We start from the raw sequence: 20,078 nt of genomic DNA on the forward strand, positions 1-20,078 counted from the left end.
TCTAGTGGGGCAAATTCTCTCTCTCTCTTTTATTCCTGAATATATTAAAAAAAAATTTAAAAGGCAGAGTTTTTGAGGCAAAAAAAATGTTTTCTATGCCTCAGTGGGAACTGTGCTTGTTCTAATTCTTTATTTTAAAATAGCTGCATTATTTCTGGCAAAACGATGCTTAACCACCACCTCGAGGTAAAAAACAAAATAAAAAAAGAGCAGCTCTAAGGAGCAATCTAGCAGGATTTCAGCTTCCAGTGAACAGGTATCAGCACAATGTATGCCTTGTGTTTGATCCATGCCTACACACTCATAGAGAATCCTTCCCTTCCAGAAGACACACAGCCATGGTGTAAAACAGAACATCCTTCTTCTTGCAACATTATGACTTTCTTTTGAATTCTATTATTTCTTTTCTTTTCTTCCTAATGCTCACTCAGGAGTTTTAGAGTATTGGCAGTAGTGTTAAAGTGGCCAAGTTTCTTATTTGCCATCTCCAGTATTTTTTCAATAGCATGATGAAATTTAACACATCATGTGGAGGATTATACTTTGTAGGTATATGCTTTAAGTGATGTTTTGTTTTTGTATCTACAGTGCAGAGGTTTGTAGAGATATGCACAAGAGCGTTTGAATAACCACTTTATTACTCACAAATTTCCTTGGCAAAATTTCCAGCTCCATTAAAGGACTTTTTTCTGAAGTATGCTAAAAATTCAGGACCATGGGCTGTTTCACTGAGAGATAAAAGAGACAGAGGAAAACAGTTTCATGGTCAAAATCAGATTTTTGCCAAAATCTGTGAATATTTCCAACATCCTTCCCAGTAAGCTGAGACACATACAAGCCGTGTCACAACCTGCATGCACTTGGGAGGGACTACCACCCTTTCCATCACCACACAATCAAACAATCCTATTTGATTGTGTAGGGAAGGAAAAGTCACAGAAAGCATGACATTAAGGTCACACCGACAGGTTGAAGGCACAAACCCAAACTTTCTCTCTGATCCTCAAAATACCTGGTTAGGCGTTTGAGCACAGTCTGCTTGTATCTGGAGTTCACAGTAATAGTTCCCAAGTTTCCAAACTGTTTGTGGCAAAGGAAATAACTAAGAAATACCATCCTTGCCCTGTCAGTGTCCCAGAAAAAAACTGCACAGTGATAACTGCTTAAGCTACAATGCCGATTTTTTAAGAACTTGATGTCAACTAATCTTGTTTCAGGCCATCTGGCAGTATCAGCCTGGGCTCATTCACTCCAGCCCCACTAAGCCTTCCTTTCATCAGCTGTCTTTCGAAACTGCAAATTGGCCTGAATTAATTTAAGCAGGAAGTTAGTGCTGAGGGAAGAGCTACTCTTCTTTAAGTTCTTTAGAATAAGCTGTCTCTGACCACTAATAAAGCAGAGCGCTTTAAAGCTCATAAAATGAACAATCGTCACCAAAACGTCCTTCCTGTTCTTCCAGCCCTCAGCCAAGACAAGGAATCAATACAAATACAGTTCATAAGGTAACATTTGGTGTTTTTTCAAATAAACTAAATGTGTCTTAATGCCCATGATCTTCCATGAAAATCTTCCTATTAATAACTTCCATAAACCCAGGCCAATAGAAACAAAATTCTTTTGATCAGAGAACACATAATTGGTGTAAATTATTCAATGTCATACTTGTGCTGGGTTGCTCTGTAGAGTGTACATAAGAGTAATTTTTTTTTTTTGCTTCTAGGAATATCCTGGTTTTTATCACTGCATAGCAGGCTCAAAGAGTTTGATAGGTTTTTTTATCATAATCAGTACTCTCCACTGGTTTTGTAGATAGCCTTTTTTTTTGAGAGGTACTGTCCTTTCCACACTTAAATTTTTACTCCTATTCAAAATGTTATAAGCAGTGGGGTTGGCAAACTGACAATTATATTTAAATCTGGAGGGAAAAGAGTCTGTTTCTGTACAACTGAGGAATATATGACAAATAATTTTACTGAGGTATAATAATTTCCTGGGCTTTGTTTGTTTCTCTGATGTATTTCTGGTTTTGCCAGCCTCCTGTTCAGATAAATCATCTCTCAAAAAATCAGCAGAGCTGTGGATAAGGAAAGACCACAACCAATCCTTCTTTTGCTGTCTAAATCTGTCCTGATATGTAAGAAGTTATCAGAATTATTTTTCTTGGGAATTGTTTAGACTCCCATTTTTTTCCAAACCCTTCACTCCCATGCAAATCATGGACATGCTTTTGTTTCCACCGAAGCCAGTGAAATAAGGGATAACTTCATAATTTTAAAGATGGTCCAATGCCTGTTTTGACTTTCATTGGGAAAAAAAAATAAAAAAAGCACAGCAGAAATACAAAATTTTAGAACAAGTTTGTAAAGATTATAACATGAGGCAGCAGGACAAATCTCACTTTGGAATGTCCTTCAGCAGCAGCTCACTTGTTCTTATTTGTTTCCTGGTAACTCAGAGAAGCACACCCAGTGGGTTCCCTGGAAGCTGAGCATGAGAATCACTACTTCCTTCTTAAGTAGCCAGTGTCCCGATACTTTTGGTACTGACTTGCAGTCCTCTTCTTGGATTTAATATTTCTTTTTGCTAATCAGAAGAGTTCTTCTATGGGACACCTGGAACTCACAAAGTACATGAGCTTTCCTGAGCAAGACATGTCTCCACTAAATTGAGTGCCTGTGCCAGAACATCTTTCTGCAGTAGATGCACTGATGATGTGGTAAATTCACACCAGTTATTAAATATCAGACTATTAATACTGATTGCTTTGTTAAAGAAATAATTTTCAGTTACTTTTCTAGAAATGTGATTTTCAGATGCAGAATTATTTAGTATATCTAAGGGTTATGATTTCTATTAAGCTGGGAGCTTAATTTCTGATTTCTGCTTTCTGAGCCTATTTTTGTTGGTGATGTCCTGCGTGATTCTCAATTTCTTCAGCTGACTGTGTGAAGTGGCACTTCATTGATTTTGTGTTTAGGAAGCAGTGCTAGCCCAAGAGTGGCTGTAAAGAGTAAGGTGGTTGGATACACATACTAGGATGCTCCAAATTTAACATCATTTTCCTGCAGTACTGGTCAGCTCTAGACCTTTCAGCTGTTCTGCTGCCCTGGCACTACACTCCAGAAAATGCATAGACATTTTGGCTATAATAATACCTAGCAAGAAGGATAGAAGGACTAAATAGATTCACTCTGAACTTTTGGGATCATTCATTGTGGCAGAGAGTGAGGACCCCAGGGGAACTGAGCTGTTCTTCCTCCTGTTTTCATAGGAACATGTATAAAGACATAATCAGTGTAGAAAGCCCAGAATTAAAATTCTCCAGTATGCACAAGTTTTGAGACACTAAAAAAAGCTCTGTTTAAACACATAAATAGCTTTCTGTCATTTTAGGGTGCTTCCAGTCAACACACAAAATTGGATGGGTTGTTTAACTTCTTGAATTTTCTGATTAATGTTGTCCCCAAACAGTTCTCACTCAGCCAACACTTCCATTGACAGCAGTGCTGGGTAGGGCTGCAGGGCAAGGACTGATAGCAAAGATCTTAGTACAAGACAAATTCATTAGACAAGCTAAATAATTTAGGCACATTTGAAAAGCAAATGAATGTAGAGGTGTTCCCTTATGATTATTGCTCACATAGATTTTTTTTTAAGAGGAAAAACATAAATTAATAAAGGCAAGAATGTTTTTAATGACAATATTAGTGGCTGCCCTGTGGCTATTAAGACATGCACTCATTGTAAACTATATTGATTTTTCCATCGGATAAAATTCTTTGGTTAAATTTTTATTTGCAGATATAATCCAGACTGGCTGTGTTGGTCATTATCATGATAAAATGTGGTCAGAAAGTTTTTCATTGGAGCTGTAACCACATATTTTCAGACTGACCCCTTAACAGCATCAGGGAGAGTCAGATGCTGTCTATAAGTGCAATAGCCACTGTTTTCGTGGAAGCAATGTTGCCATTGATTAATGGAATGGGTTACAATCTCAAAAATTCTATTTTAGCTAAGAACTATCAGCTCTTTGCATCATGCACTGTGTGAATTTACTGCCTTTGCAAATTAAATGCCTGACCCAGTGAGCATTCACATGGCAAGTTTCACAGAGTACATCCAAAACCTTTGTATATGTACATAAAGGGTTTGCCCATCTACAAGAGAAGAGCTTCAGCCTTGGCAGTTTGCTGCTACTTTGTTCAGGAGGAAAGGGTCAGTTAAGATGCAGAAGGTTTGTTCTGCCCATCTGTGGCCCTGATTTTACACTAATAAAGTTAAATGTTTAGAGATCTATAGGACATACATGAATGACTAGAGAAACTCTCCATAGGATAAGAGAATATTAAAGAGAAGCTGGAAAATGTGGATGCAAAAAGCCTTTTCCACATTCTCCATAACCAGCCAATACGCTACAAGAGCAAGTTTTCTTATGCTACTTTGAGCCAGAACATTAAAATTTATAACGGTTGCTCTAAACTGACCCTAAAATATTTTGTGGGACACCTTTTCCTTGTACATGTCACCATTTGTTATAGCCATAAATAATTTGACTTATGGTTTATGTTTTGCTCATCCTGCTTCAAGGACAGAGTCATCTAAAGCTTTCTACCATTTCAATTCTCAGACTGTCTGAGGTCTTCAAACCCTTTCCTTTACCGCTGAAACAGGCAAGAAATCAAAATCCAGCATTATGGGAAAGAATGTGGCCCTAATTGAGCATGGGCAATAACCTGATTCCTGAAACAGTATTTTTCTTTTGTGTATTTCACTGCAAATCTCATGTTGCAACACAGTGGAAGTTTGTGGTGCCCTTTGGGTGCAGAGAGTCCTTGGGACCCAAGACACATCTTGCAAAGCAGTGATTTATTTTCTTGCACAGAGATGCCAAAAACTCCCTGAAATACTATTAAATCAGTTACACTGAAATAAAACTTAGAGCTTTCAGAAAGAATTCAGCAATGAAGGTGGCATGTTCTGTTCACAAGATTTCTGTTTTCATATGAATCATGCAAGGCAGAGCAGAACTCTTCATCAGATCATCAGAGAAATTCAGAGATGCTTCACTAGGAATATGGAGCTCCTTTTCTGTAGATCTCTGCAGTTTAAGGCTGTTTTTTTCCTCTTCCTTTTGGTCTTTGAAGGGCTGGGGACCTACAGGAGAGGACTGAGCATTTCAGATTTTTTAAGGGGCAGCTCCCAGCAATTTCTATCTTGAATGACTTCTAAGCTTTCAAGAATACCGTCTAGTATTGCCTAAATTACAGTTATTCCTGTCTAGGAGCAGAGCAATAGTTGGTGGCATGGCTTGGGGCCAGGGCACAGAGTGAAACAGTGACTGGTGTCTGTACACAAGCAATTCTCTGTCACCATGTGCCAACCATCCATGCACACAACACACTCATGAAGACTAAGTGTAGTGACAAAAGATTCCTGCCATATGGCTTTAGTCCCTGCTTTCTTACTGCCTTCTTGGATCACTCAGTCATCAGAATTTTAAACATACTTAAATATTTCCTTTTTACAGATGCCCAACTACTCTGGAAAATTTAGCAATTAAATCAAGATTCTTTAATCAAAGATTTAGGAGAATACATACTTGATGTTTTGGTAGGTAGGCATGCCCATTCTACAGTAATAGAGGTCTTATACGTATTGAAAAGGAAGCAGTACTGTCACTTCTGATGCTCTTACAGACCTTGCCTACCAGGAGAATAAATGAGAATCAATGTATAAAGGAAGCCAGGAAGAGCTGCTTAAGAGTTTGCTGAACAGAGATGTCTTTTTTGATAAATACTCCATGTCAAATGCCAACAAGCTTAAAAAAGGAATGAGTGCTGTAATTGTGATATCCTGTTCAGGTTACACTACCCTCAGGGAAACTGCTACTAATGACTGAATTAATTAATGAGAAATTGTTCTATGCATTACAGAATTTAAACCAGGCCCCTGCCCCAGTTTCCCTGTCTGCTTATTTTTGCACCAGTGTGAGCAAAGAAGCCATTTGCCAATGCTTTGTTAACCTGTTACTCTCGCTAAGCATTTCCATGTAGTGCTGTGGAAGGCAGGGTTGTGTGCATTTCAGCTGGGAGCAATGTCTTCTTGGATCATATACTCTGCAATCATTGTGTAGAAATGTGTAAAACAAGTGCCTTCAGAATCCATGATCGCAATTTTTTGGCATGATAACCACTTCTTTCTAAGCTTGTCTACATGATTTGTGCCATGGCGCTGTGGGAACAGACATGAAGAGATAAATTCAGTGATGCAGCTTCCTATTTGACTTCATACTTTTAGAACACCTTGGAAATGCAAAATCCAGTGCATTATTTATATCACAGGGGTTTTTTGTTGTTTCTCTTCAGTATCATCTAAGTGTGCCTCTTGAGGAGATGAATGTCATGAGGGCAAGTTTTTCCTGTAATTCGTACTCCTTTGGGATTGTATGATTATCCTTTTATGCTAAAACTGTTTTATTTTCACAGCTATTTACAGGGGTATACTGCTATTACCTAAATTACAAAAATGGGCTGTGCAAAAGTATTAATTCATTTACGTGTAGGATACTGCAGTTTTGTTGGGAAGAGCTGAGTAAAATAAGCATCCTTGTTTTTAACAGGATTATGTGACACATGGGGTAGATATAGATAAGGTTGCACAATGCATCTTTAGTTTCTCTTTAATAAACAGAAAGACAGCTCCTTTTCAGCTCACAATTGCAGGCACGTTTTGTTCTATTTGAAAGAATGCAAGAAATATTTTCCTGATTTTTATCTGCTTTTAATTAAGCTTCTTCAACAAAGAAAGAATTTGTTACATTTTTTTCAAGCAAAGCAACCAAAAAAAAAACCCCTCTTCATTCAGATACAGACTTGCCTTGAGTGGGAGTGGCTAAATTAATATTCATTTTAGTCCTCTCTGCCTCTGATAATGGTAGAACATAGTGTGTTTGCAGTTCTAAGATCTTGCAAAAAAAGAAATAATTTTGTTTTGCTTGTCAATTTTATAAGTCCAGTGATATAGTCTATCTCTCTTCTTCAAAGCTGCGTCATGATACTGTGTGTGTACGCAGAAGGATGTGTGTAGATACACACCTCTGCATCCAGCACAGCTCTGGTCTTATTTCCTGGCCCACACATGAGGAAAAATCCCTAATGGTAACTCTACATTCTACCACATTAACAATCCAAAGGCTGACTGGGAAATGAGAAACTCTAACCACACCTTTCTCTTCAGCTTCTGCGTTCCCTGCTCAGACGTGTGCATGGCTCCTGCTGTGGACTCAGGGCCACCAGTCTCATCATCTACTTCTGTGGCTTTGTGACATAGAAAAATAGCAAAAAATGCCACATTACCTATCATAAAGTGGAAAGCAGAGAGAATCTGAAAGTAAAATCTTGGCCCCCAATGAAATCAACTGTGAATTCCATGTTGATTTCCTGCTGGCTAGAATTTCAGCCAGGGTTTGCATAGTTTTATTTCTTTTGGATGCAGAAAATTGGAAAGAAATATTTTTGCAGAAGTTATACTTTAATAAGGTACATCCTCCCTACTCTTGCCTATGAATGCAGGTGTTTCTGTTACCAGAAGATCAATGATACATGCTCATAAATTGCTAGAGAGAACTGAGAGGATTTAGTCTTCTTTTACTGAAAGAATCCTTCTGGGAAAGGTAAAACTTAACACATAAAATTCCAACAGTCTTACAGATGGGTTGGATTTGTTTTCAAATCCAGAATTTTTGGGGGGTTGGTAGACAGGTGACAGAGAAAAAAGTATGCTTTTTTCAAAAAAGAGACATTTAACTACCTGACTATGTGTAAAAACTTTCTTTTTTGAACCTGCAGTAGTTTTGCAACATTGATACTATTTGTGTATTGTTGTTTATATTTACAGTTTATTAATTTTTATATATAAGCAAAATATTTTTAAATGTAGTATTGGTATGTGTTTGGTCTAGAATGAGAGATGTATTGTTGCAATACAAATCTGAATTTTAAATTGCAAATTTTAATTTATTGCAAAAATATGGGTGTAGTCAGGGGCATCAGTTTTGTAACCAAATGATGACACAGCAGAACTCATGTAAAAATCTGTGTACACACATTTAGCAAATGCAAGACAAAGCACACTGTCATCTATCTGTTTTCAGTGGTTAAAAAAATTATTGCTCTTTTTCTGCTAATTTCTCTGCTTCAACTGAAAATTACTGTCCCTCAACCATGATTTGATATTTCAATGCAAAGTAAACTAGTTTATAAACCATAAATCTCCTTTATTTGAACTGAGATATTTTACTTAAAGAGAACTGTGTTTTTTCTGGTACTGATTTAATGAGAGCAGTTTAAGGCCAAGGCTAAAAAATAGACTAAATTATTGCAGAGTAATTACCCTTAGGCTTCTGCACACACTGGGATCTGGACTACAACTCACTTATTCTAGAGTGGAGCATCTATACATGCACACCAGAGAGGTTTCCTGGGACAATCTATTCCACTTGATTACCCCAGTTAATTACTTTATCCTGATGAGTCTTGAAAGTCAGCTCTGCCTTTAGCGTTGAAACAGTCTCAGAAAAAAGGGATGAATTTTCTTGAAACAACTTTACCACGAAACACCCCATTAAAAGAAACAGTTGGGATTGTGAAGCATTACTCTGTGACACTTTTGAAAACCTTCCTTCTCTTGGCTGTTGGCATGATGCACGCAGTGCCAGGACACCCCACGGCCAGCACTAGGAGCAGGCTGGTTTGCAGCAGGGAAGGCTTTGCAACCATGTTTGCTGCCACAGATGGCTGTCCAAAGAAGGCCCTCGTGCTGCTCACAGTGATGTATGTGCCTCTTACCATGAGCAATGCTGTTGATCTCATGGGGGGGACTTGCTTGAGCAAAATGCACATGGAAGTTGTTTGCTGATTTGGGGCCAAAGCATGCAAATGCTAATTGAGCAGTGCCCTGTGCACGATTTATCGTCTCTGGATGCAAAGGGAAATGTCTTCTGGTGTGTTACTGGACCATATGCTGCACCACCCTCTGAGGCTTCTCCTCATTGCTGGGGTGTCTCATTAAATTAGTATGGGGCAGCAGGAATATCAGCAAAACAGCTTGATCCAATCTGAGTACGTTCCTTTGCTCCTACGGCTTCTGGCCGTGAGCCCCAAGAGTTAATGGAAATTGGCAAAAATGAGTATGTCCCACTACGGGCAGCTCATGGCATTAAACAATTATGCAAGAATTTTCCTTGGAAGCTATTAGGGATGATGACATTGTGCTTAATATTTGACCTTCCCAGCTTCAACTGCTCAATACCTCTTACTGTACAGAGAAATTGCCAAAATCCCACCTAATGAGCTGAAAAATGACACATGACAGATCTGATGGCTAACTGCAGCTAGAAGAAGAAAGACTCCTACAGAGCAAAAAAAATTCTCAATCTTGCTCTTTTTTGCCTACTTTTTCTAGTTATAAAGAATGTTTAAATATGTAATTTGAAGACAGATTAATTAAAAACTTAATTCAAAGTAAACTGAATTCAGGCAAAGTTCTGTTGTTTTTAATGTCTTTTTGGCTCAAATCTGCAATTTGTTCACAAAGTTATTGGGTACTCATAGGATTTCAGGTTTTTTTTTCTTTCTGGGAAAGCTGTTTTGGTCTTTTTCCAAGGGGCACTGTTTCAGTTCAATTTATTCCTGGGAGATTTACACCCAGTTAACTCTTGTGACTTCAAGGAGAGGGAATGGTTCTTAAATTAAACTGTAATAAAAATTTTGCTAGGGATAAGAGAATCATGAGTGCTTCCCACTGTACATTTGAGTCAGTGTGTACGAATCTCAGCGTGTTTATAAATGATGTCATTGTCTCTTTTCTCTCTTGCATTATTTAAGTTTCATCTTAAAAGGCCACTACTAAAACTGCTATAATTACTCTAGGAATGGAAAATAATTTTCAGCAGCTCCAGTCCTGTCTCAGTCAGACAAAACTCATGTCCTACTTTTGATAAGAAACAATGGAGTTGAAGAACTAAAACTTTAAATGTTAATTGATTTTCCTATGCAACCCCACAGCTTTATTTTGTAGAGACATTGGGATCTCGCTTCAAATAGCCTCAATCTGAAAGAAAATGTTGGCAAAGGAATGAAATTGAAGAGTTTTATGGAGTGTTTTTATAATGTACCCTCTCCCATTGTAATCAGTGATACAATGTAGGGACTTGAACTCTGAAAACTTTGTGCATCCTCTAAGGAACCTGAGTAAAGCATCAGTAAATGAATGGTATGCACACAGCCCTGGGAAAAAGACTTAGTCTCTCTGTTCTTCATCACTTGTGTGACTAACAAGTTTATTATGACTTTATTTTTCCACCCTACTTTCCTACTTCTTTGACCTATTTTGATAGGGATTTTGATGCATTGTCACTTTTTTTGGACCCCTGGTCCCCCCATATATTGTCACTTCAATGGTAAATCACTAGATGGTAAATCTTGATTAACTTAATGAGATTTTTAAAAGGGAGTAAAATACTGTGCAATATTTTGGGGCAAGGGTAAGCACACAGTGTTTTATCCTACAGCATCTGAAGTTGAAGACTTGGTTAACAGGACCATAGGGTGTGCCATTCTTCAGCAGTCTAAGCATAATATGCTGTTGAAAGAGCTTATCTGTTCCCTTTCCCATGAGGTCAGCAATTTTGAAGGCACCTAATTAAATTCTTCATTAAATCATCAGAAAGAGGAGAAGAGGAAATAGCAAAGAAATCAATTATTTAGGAGATTACAGATGAGCCAGAAAGAGTTGATCTTGAACTTGAGTTTTGAAACAGAAATATTTTCAAGTATAAAGAAGTAAAAATGCCTAGCCTTACAAGACTGATTTTTATTTTTTTTTAGTTTTGTTAAACTGCCTCCAAAATGCCTTTATATTATTACCCAAGAAATAAAGTGTATTGAAATGATATACTGGTTGAGCCAAATTCAGAGATGAGATTTAATCTCTTCTTGGTTTTATGATCTTCTGGAGTTTTTTAAAGAATGCATGTGATTGAGGCTTAAGATGCTGAACTGTTATGACATACATAGGGAGGGGCTGGGAGGGTTTCAAAGGCTGAATTTAAGCAGGCTACTTCAAGTTGCTGAAGATAAAAGATGAGAGGGGCTCAAAGTTCAAGAACCGACATCCAGCTAAAGGCAACCACATGGTATTTGTGGACTTGAATTTGGGTAAAACATGCTTAAATCCACAAGCAAAACAATATCTAGACAAATCTTTAAAAATGTATATATCAGTCTGTATAGCTAAAAAGTCTGAATTATTTATGGGCTAGTGTATGTTGAGCAAGTGTAGGATACAGTGTTTTGGGATAGATTTTTTGGTTTCTATGGTTTGTATTGTACTGGGGTTAAATCATAAAACAGAGCCTCTTGGAAAAATACCTGGATATTCCATGTGGATTTTTCAGAGTGCAGATCATGACTGTACTAGCAAACAGCACAAAATAGCACCATGACATGTAGCTCCAATGCAAATAAAACAGGCTCCAAAATCTACAGGTGGGTATTGTGCAGTATGAGCACATACACATGCACACAAACAAAAGCTTACACTAAATTTCTGCTTTTTGTTTTGGGAGGGAATACAACTTTCAAATTGATTAAGAGAGCATGCCTAATTAGAAACATTTATCACATGTACACTCACAATTGCTTTTTTGTTTTCACTCTTCATTTGAAATTGTATAAATCACAGGAAAATAAGTATCTCATATCCAAAATGCCCATCTCTTTGTTCTTTTTTATTTGATTGCAGTCAGATGAAAAGCGCTGCTTTGAAATAGAGGCAATGGCCAGAGGCCTATTGATTGCCTGTAAACAGAAACAAAAAAGCAGCCCTGGTAACATTTAGAATGGTTTATCAGTGATCAAAGCACAGGAGGTGCTGTCTAGACAGCCTAGGTGTGGACTAGCAAATGGATTTCATTAGGGGTCCTCTACTCTGGTGCCATTGTTTCAGCTCTGCTCTTCTTCAGGCCAATCTGTGATTGATTTCCAGAGAGGTGCCCAAGTGCCTGTGGCAATGGGATAAAGCTTACAGGACTTTGCTTGTTCTGACAAGGCAGAGTAGCTGCCTATCACATTAGCACAAAATGACACTTTCATTTACTTCCACAGTGCTTTGAAACAAATACTTTCAGCTACAGCAATTGCTCTTTGCAGCTTGAGCTCTGGAGTCAACTTCTTGTGTTCCAGAGAGTAAAAGGTTGTGAAATAATTTCTGAAGTATCCTATAGTTAAAAAGGGTCATATTCTGATGTCTCTGACAACACCATACGTTCCTCTTCTTGCATAGTCACAGTTTTTGTTTTAAGGATGCATTTTATTTATAATGTTACTGAGTGTGCTTTTCACTATGGGGAGAACAGTTTTGCATTTTATCCTTAAAAATTCCTGTATGCATCCCACATGTGCTGTGCCTGCCTGTAAGGATATTTGGCATTCACCAACTGGTGCTCTAAATCATGGGACTCAGATTATTCAAATGGTTTCACTACAACCCCTACTGTGAAAATGCAGGGCTAAGTTAACTTACAAAAAGGCCTCACGTTCAGCTGGTGCAAATTACCAAATTACTATAAACTACCAAATTACCAATGTGCAAGAGCAGCAGATGTGGTCCATGTTGCCTCAGCCTCTCCACTTTGTGCTTGTGCTGTTTCACAGGTGACCTGATTCCACTGCTCGGATGCAGCTGCTGCTGGATGAACTCCTAGGGAAGAGGGTAAAGGCATGTGGCAATCCTGCCTGTCACAGCACCACAGAATTCTAGAATGGAATGGATCTCTGCAGATCATCTAGTCTGACAGCCTGGCAAGGCAAGGTCACCTGAAGCAGGTGACACAGGAACATGTCCAGGTGGGTTTGGAATGTCTCCAGAGAGGGAGTCTTCACTTCCTCTCTGGGCAGCCAGTTCCAGTGCTCTGCCACCCTCAATGAAAAGTTCTTCCTTGTGTTTAGCTGGAACTTCTTGTGTTTTTGTTTATGACTACTGCTCCTCATCCTGTCACTGGGCACCACTGGAAAGAGCCTGGCACCATCCTCTTGTCACCTGCCCTTGAGATATTTATATGCACTAGTGAGATCTCCTCTCAGTCTTCTTTTCTATAGACTAAATAGGCCCAGATCCCATAGCCTCTCCTAAAAGAGATCCTCCAGACCCCTTTCTTGATGCCTTCTCTTTTATTTCCTCTGGGTCATTGTTTTGGTTTTGTGGATCCCACAAGTTCCACCAAGGTCATGGACCTCTTGGTACTGACAATACCAGGCAGGAAGCTCCGAAGGCTCCTGTAACTGCAAATAGAAGAAATATATGGAATCTCTAATGCAGAAATCAATGCTTCATCCCCAGCAATGGGATGTCAGATTGTGTCCTCCACACCAGAGCCTGTGGTGCAGGGCTTGGGTAGAGAGCTCTGAGCAAGATCACTCCCTCCAAGGCCTTCATGAGCTCCTTATGTCACTTCTAAGAAGTCTGAAAATATTGAGGAGCAGATATCCAAAATGCAGTTGGTGAATTTGGGCAGTTGCTAAATATGTTAAATATAATTTTGGTTTTGCTTTCTTTCTTAATTTGTGGCGCTATAACTGTGACTGCTGCCATACAACAGAAGTATTTGTGAGACTATATATACTATCTTAGAAAGATCTCTTTAATACCCTCCAGCCTAGGGCTAAAGCAAGACATTTACTTTACCGATAAAATTTTGACCAGTGCTCTTGTTTCAAGTGAAAAAGCCTTTTTTCCCCAGACTTTTTGTAAAACAGATGATGGGGAAACTGGCCAGGTGGTAGCAGGGGTCAAAGGGGACATTGAAGAAAAATGGACTGGAGCTTGATTGAGACACCAAAGGCCTTTCCCATCTCCAGATACTGGCTTTGCCTAGCCAGGGTGAAATAAAATAAAATTGGTTTCAGGATGGTGATTTTGTTAAGAAATCTCTATCCAATATTAAGGGAAGAGCAGCATAGTGTTAAAGGCACGTGCAAGGTCTGTGTGCCATGTGGGTGCCTGTCATGTAACTCCTGAGCAGCTAAGCTATAAACAAAAAGATTCATACCATTGGCTCTGGGAACAGAGGATTTGGTGTCCAGGCTCACAGCTGACCCAGGCTGGATGTAGAGATGGTGACCAGGCATCACCTTTCAGGACAGCAGGCAACAGCAAGCTCAGATGAGCTGTGCTATCCTTGGACTCCTGAGGCTTCAAGGACTCACTGGATTCAGTAGATGTAGTCACTCATATGGTTACATTCAATAACCAGTGCAATTCCATTAAAGGAAATTGCCTATTGATTTTTTTCTCATAGCATTTCAGCCTAATTTTTAATTTACATTTTTTATTACTAAAGTGGGGCAAGACTGAAGAGAAAAATCCGTTTCAAATACCCGAATTCTCCTCACCATTTTCATGATTGCTTGTGTTTGCTCACACCAAACACATGGGCCATTTGCAGTTGGGATATAAATGTATGCACTCACACATAAGGCTTACAAAATTCAAACCATTGTGAAGTGATTGCTACTACCTCTGTAGTAAAAGCTTATTATTATTGGCTTTGTTGAAGGCTGAGGTTAAATAGAAGGTTAAACTAAAAAATTTTGCAATCCTAACAAAATGCCATGAAGTGGGAAGACTGTTAAAGTTTCTAAAAATGTGTTCCTCTCCTTCCCACTCTATCTGTTTTAACCCATTCCACTTCTAGTCCATTGCAGAGATAGATTCACTTCTGGTTTGGAACTATTAGAAGAAGAAATTTAAGTGATAGTTGAAAAAGCAAGGGCTGAAGACTGAGTGGCATAGAAAAGTTAGTAAAACATATTTGCAAATCTGTGTCTGAATCAATGTTGCAGAAGAAGGAAAACATAATGAAGAAAGTCTCCACATTCTTTTCTTGTAAATGTAGTGACCAGAAATGGGCATTTCTTTGTTCTGATTTATTGTTTCCCTCAACACTTTAGTGATAAAGTGAATATAAGCTGAACTGGGAAACTTTTCAAACTCTTTTGAGTAATTATCTGCTGTTTACTGGAACATCTTTCCTAAATGAAATCTTAAGAACTCACACACTCATAAATTAGTAGTTTTATGCATAATTTTCTCACCATCATAAAAACATGTGTGTAATACCACAAAACAATTCAGTTTTTCATTGGCTTAGTAAAAAGTTTAAAGATAATTTTCTTAGAAAAAAATCTTTCTAGCTTTCTTAGAAAAGACATTTCTAACTTTCTTAGAAGTTATCTTTACATTCCTGTTTTCTAAAAAATTATATATTAATATAAACATTGCGTGAGGGAAGAAAGTGTTTTTCCAAAGAACTATTCTTTTTCATGATAGAATTGTGTGAATGTCCCCAAAAAGGTGAATTTGTAACATTTTGATTAGTGATAGCCTTTCCTTTCACCAGTGTTGTGCCTTGTTTAGACTTGGACTGTTTAACATTTCTCTGTGTTCCTGTGCTCAAGTCAACTTTACAGTGACTTAGATCTCATTAAAGACAGAACTTCATACTTACTGCAGTAGATCATGCCTGTCTATACTGAGCTTTTCAAACATTTCAGACACAGCTTTTTAACAAACACAAGTTTTTTGAATGAAATGGTAATGAAATGCTTGGGACCTAATGAAATGCTGTAGACCTTTATCCACTCAGCTTCTTTGAGACCACAGTTTGCCAGGCATTCACTCGGAAATGTCCAACAATGTTTTGCAACAGCAGTTACGTGCCTGGACTGACCTTTGCCTGGTGGTGCAAGGTCCAAGTGCAGAGCTTCTTGTGCCATTGCCAAGAGATGTCTTTCCATTATATCTGTAGCAGTTTTCCATTGACTTTTGGACAGGCCTTTAACAGTGACCAATTAGCCCCTTCCTACTCCAGTGAGTGGTGTGGTGGTTACCACACCAGCAGACCTGTCCCATTTCTGAGCTGTGCCCTATTTTGGATCAATCTCTGTCTTTCCCCTTCTCTCACTGACTCTTTTCTTTTGCTTCACTTGACCAGAATAAGACACTAAGATACTCCATCACCCACTAAGCTTTGGATTATTTAAATACATTCCCCTCCCTTCCTCTGCTTGGCTGGTTCAGGCTGAAATACCTTATACCATGTGTAGCCACAAAGCAAACTTGAAACTTAAATAACTCCAATAAATCTTATCCTTTGCTCTGGCATCTGGGTGTCTTGCAGGACGTGTAATGGGATGTTCAGGGCCTCAGCCGCTGGGAGATGCCTTTTGCTGCCTGAAGCTCTCGCTGTCAGCTGGGACAGAATGATTTAATCATTTAAGAAATGCTAAATGACCAGGTGTGCCATTTTTTGACTTCTGTGCTCACTTCTCAGTGCCACAATTCAAAGGGCAGTTCCTGGCCCCGAGACATTATTTTTTAATACAAAGTAGCACTTCCAAATGTATGTTTTTCCTGGGTATTCCCTCTGCTTTCTGACTGTCTGGAATTTTTCGTTTAGAAAAACAATGTCACGTTGAATCAGAAAAGTGTATTTGAATGTAGTCTCCAGCCTCACCCAGTTCCTCTTACTCTTAGCTCCCTTCTCAGAAAATAAATCTCTCTTTCTTATATGATTTTTTTTCTTTGTCACTCTATGGATTGAAACTTTCCTTTCCAGCTTTAACAGAAAACAATGTCACTCTCATTCTTTGCATTCCAGAGCTTTGGATTAGTTGATTTAAGAGTGATTAATTGTGCTACATGTTACCAAATATCAATCTTCACATAAAAAGCCAAATTCTTCTCAAAGTAAAAGTTATAATTTCAGAAGTTTTATTTAAAACAAAACTCAGATATAATTCTATGGCAAAAACAATACACTATGTATTTTAAAACTTGATTTCAAGCACCTTTTCTGTAACATAGATGAAAGCTCTTCCAAAAGAATATAATAGTATTTGGTATAAACCAGATCTTTCAGTGACAGAAATAATGACAATTAACATTACCTAGGGATTCTTTCTCCTTAATTAGGATTCATTTAGAATTCACCTGGAAAATTTTAATAACCCTTTTTTTCTAACAAAGAAGCGTGTGTTAGAATTTTAATGGCTCCATTATTTTAGAAACCCACAATGTGATTGTAGTGATGATGGGAATTTGGCTGTACTGCTTGAAGAACATCTGGTTTAAAATAAATATGCAAATATCTTCATATATGTGTTAATCTGTCAAGTCCAAAGGATGCCAGAGTTCAGTGAGACCAGACACTGAAGTGTAGTAACCAAATAGAAGTGGCTGGCAGCAGCTTAGGTTTGCATCAGACAGATCTATTAATTCGTATTCACCTTGTTATACTTTGGTGAGATACACAGGCACATCAATAGCAAAGACCTCAATGTTCATCCCAATGTCACTTACACCAGGAAAGACCCACATTTTTTTTCTTTAGGTTTGTGAGAACGATGTGTCTTCTCCCACAAACCTGAGCTGTCAATGTTGACTGCTATGTCCATTTCATGGTTTCTTTCTTGGGACCTTATTTCATGATGAGTATATTAGTTTACAGAGAAGGGTGGAAAACAGCTTCTTTTCTAAAAAACCTTTTGCATGGCAAATCATATAAAGGTTTGGGTTGGACAGGACCTTAAGGATCATTTCATTACAAACTCCTGCCACAGAACAATGTGGCATCCTTCTCATCTTCATTTCAACAACTACGGTGGCCCAGCTGAATGTCCTCAAAAGTGATCACTGCTGCTTTGCATTGTCATTAGTGAGATCTGCCAGAAAAACCTCCCAGCTCTGGATGGGATGGTGCTGAAGTCCTGATCCATCATGTTAACTAGGTTACAGGAAAGTAGCTGGAGATCAGCAAGTCAAAGACCTTCTCTTGGTGACAGACATTTCAACACTGTGGACACGTGTATAATGATGGGGTCTTGTCAGTCCTGATGTAGGTGGGCCACTTCCCACCTTCCTTATGGGAAGTCTTGCCTAATGTGAACCTGCAGGTGATATCCTTGCTTTGTGTAATTCAGTACCAGTCAAGGACCAAAATTATGCTAAGAGATGTTCTGAGGAAGAGAAAGTCATTTGGGGTTATATTCAGAGACATCTCAGTTACATTGACTAGGAATTGAGAGACATCTCAGATCCCAGGTTTCTTCTTTGTTTACATATGTATGAACATTTTTAGTTTGATTGCCTTCAATTAGGTGATGCTTGTTTTTCATTGGCTGTTTTATATCTGGTTTTAATCTGGGCTATACTATACAAAAAATGCTGCTTGCTTTTAAAGAGTGTGAGGTAAGCAAACCCACCAAAAGTGCACTAGAAAATATTAATTTCCACAACTAATTCAGGAAAATTTTTGTTGTGCCATATGAGATACACATGAAACAAATTTTTCAGATCCCCAAAGAAAACAGAAAGAGGTCACTCCTTTACACTGTCCATACTAGTATGCAAGCATGTGGTTATATTACACCCTACAAAGAGTCATTAGGTCTGTTCAGAAAACCCCATGAGTCAGTCAAAATATCTCCAGCTGGGAAGTGCAGCTCTGTCTAGCCTACAGCACCATGCTGTGATTTAAAACCATGATGAAGCCCCTTGTGAGTGGGAGCCTATACACTTTAGCCTGGGTACTTAATTTTCAGGATGTTTGGGATCTCAATGAAATTAAGTTTTCAAGGTCTGAACTTGTCTTCAATTTTATTTAATGGTTATCATCTGGTTTCTCTAGGTAGTTGACATGATTTACATTAGCAGGACTTAATTCAATAAAATATTTCTGTAGGCTGTCTGTAAACGGAATTTCTGAAAAGAACTAAAATTTGTTCTACTTACAGATACAAAGTACTATAAGAATGTTTCAGAAGTGTAAATTAGCATTAAACCATTAAAAATAATATATACATAATTAGTATGGTTATCTATAATGATTATAGCAATTCTCCTCACTGAGGTTGAACTGGCTCTTTCTACAAAGGTCCAACAGTGGTGGAATTAACCCAGGAAAGAGAAACAGACAATGAATGCTCTATTGCTAACTTGAGTGACAATTTAAAATGTACAATCCTCTGGTAATAACCATGAATTCGTTGTCTTGAAATATAGACAAATGTTAAGTATTAATGCACCTTCAGATATGGGAAAATGAGTATTTTATGATTTATGTTTCCTTCATTCCTATCACCTTAAATAAGAAAAATGCTGGTTCTCAATTGCCAAATAGCTGTATCTGGTATTTGTTAGATTATGATTAACAATAACCATTGACAGCTAGCACCTCAGAGCAAGCCAGCTCTTCTCATTACACAACTGATAGTTCAGACAAGATTTACTCAAACAATGAAAATATACAACATTTATCTTAGCTACTATGCAGGCCTGCACAGATTGAGGGCTTTGTACAGATGGGCAACAAAATATGAGAAATATGACTCCCAGAGTTTCATCTGACTCCCAAAAAACAGGTGCAAACCTAACTTCAATGGGTATATGTACTTTGGCTGGCAAGAGCCTCATAAAGGGCCCCTTTGCCTGATGGTTTTTTTTGTCTTTGTTCTGCCATGAGTGGGAATAATTTGTGCAGATGGAAAGGATGATAGAAGTATTGTTTCTAGGGTTGTGTTTCTGAGTGGGATGTCTTTCCAATCCAGTCTCAGAGTGGCTTCTGCAGCCCTCAACAAGAGCAGTCAGCCAGCAAGAAGGAATAACTTCACCCCCTTAGCCTTCCCTTTATCCTTTTGTATTCTGGCTGACACCTGCAACGTATTAATCAGTCAGAATCTGGCCTGCAACACAATGTGTGCAAAAGTAACTTACATTCTATTGAGTGACCATGATGTCTCACTGCACTAAACATGCTCATTAAAAACAGGCAAACCCATTAAGTTAATATAAAGCAAAACCACTTCCAAATACTTAAAAATGGAAGTGCAGCCAAAATTCCCTGAAATTGGAAATGATTAAGCTGTATTTAGTACATATGAACACACATGTGAACATGAACACATTCATACACGAGGAAATGTATATAGAGTTTGGAAGCACAGACTGTGCTTCCCAGG

General features: G+C 38.2%; 1 long non-coding RNA gene across 1 annotated transcript; it reads left to right on the forward strand.

Moving 5' to 3' along the window:
• Positions 1-1,292: 1,292 nt before the first annotated feature.
• Positions 1,293-12,954, forward strand: LOC137473442 (uncharacterized). The gene is made up of 3 exons (XR_010998799.1): positions 1,293-1,502; positions 2,034-2,134; positions 12,717-12,954. It is a non-coding gene; the product is annotated as an uncharacterized lncRNA (long non-coding RNA).
• The last annotated feature ends 7,124 nt before the right edge of the window (positions 12,955-20,078 follow it).

The sequence above is a fragment of the Anomalospiza imberbis genome, chromosome 4, assembly GCF_031753505.1.
Source record: "Anomalospiza imberbis isolate Cuckoo-Finch-1a 21T00152 chromosome 4, ASM3175350v1, whole genome shotgun sequence".
Lineage (NCBI taxonomy): Eukaryota > Metazoa > Chordata > Aves > Passeriformes > Viduidae > Anomalospiza > Anomalospiza imberbis.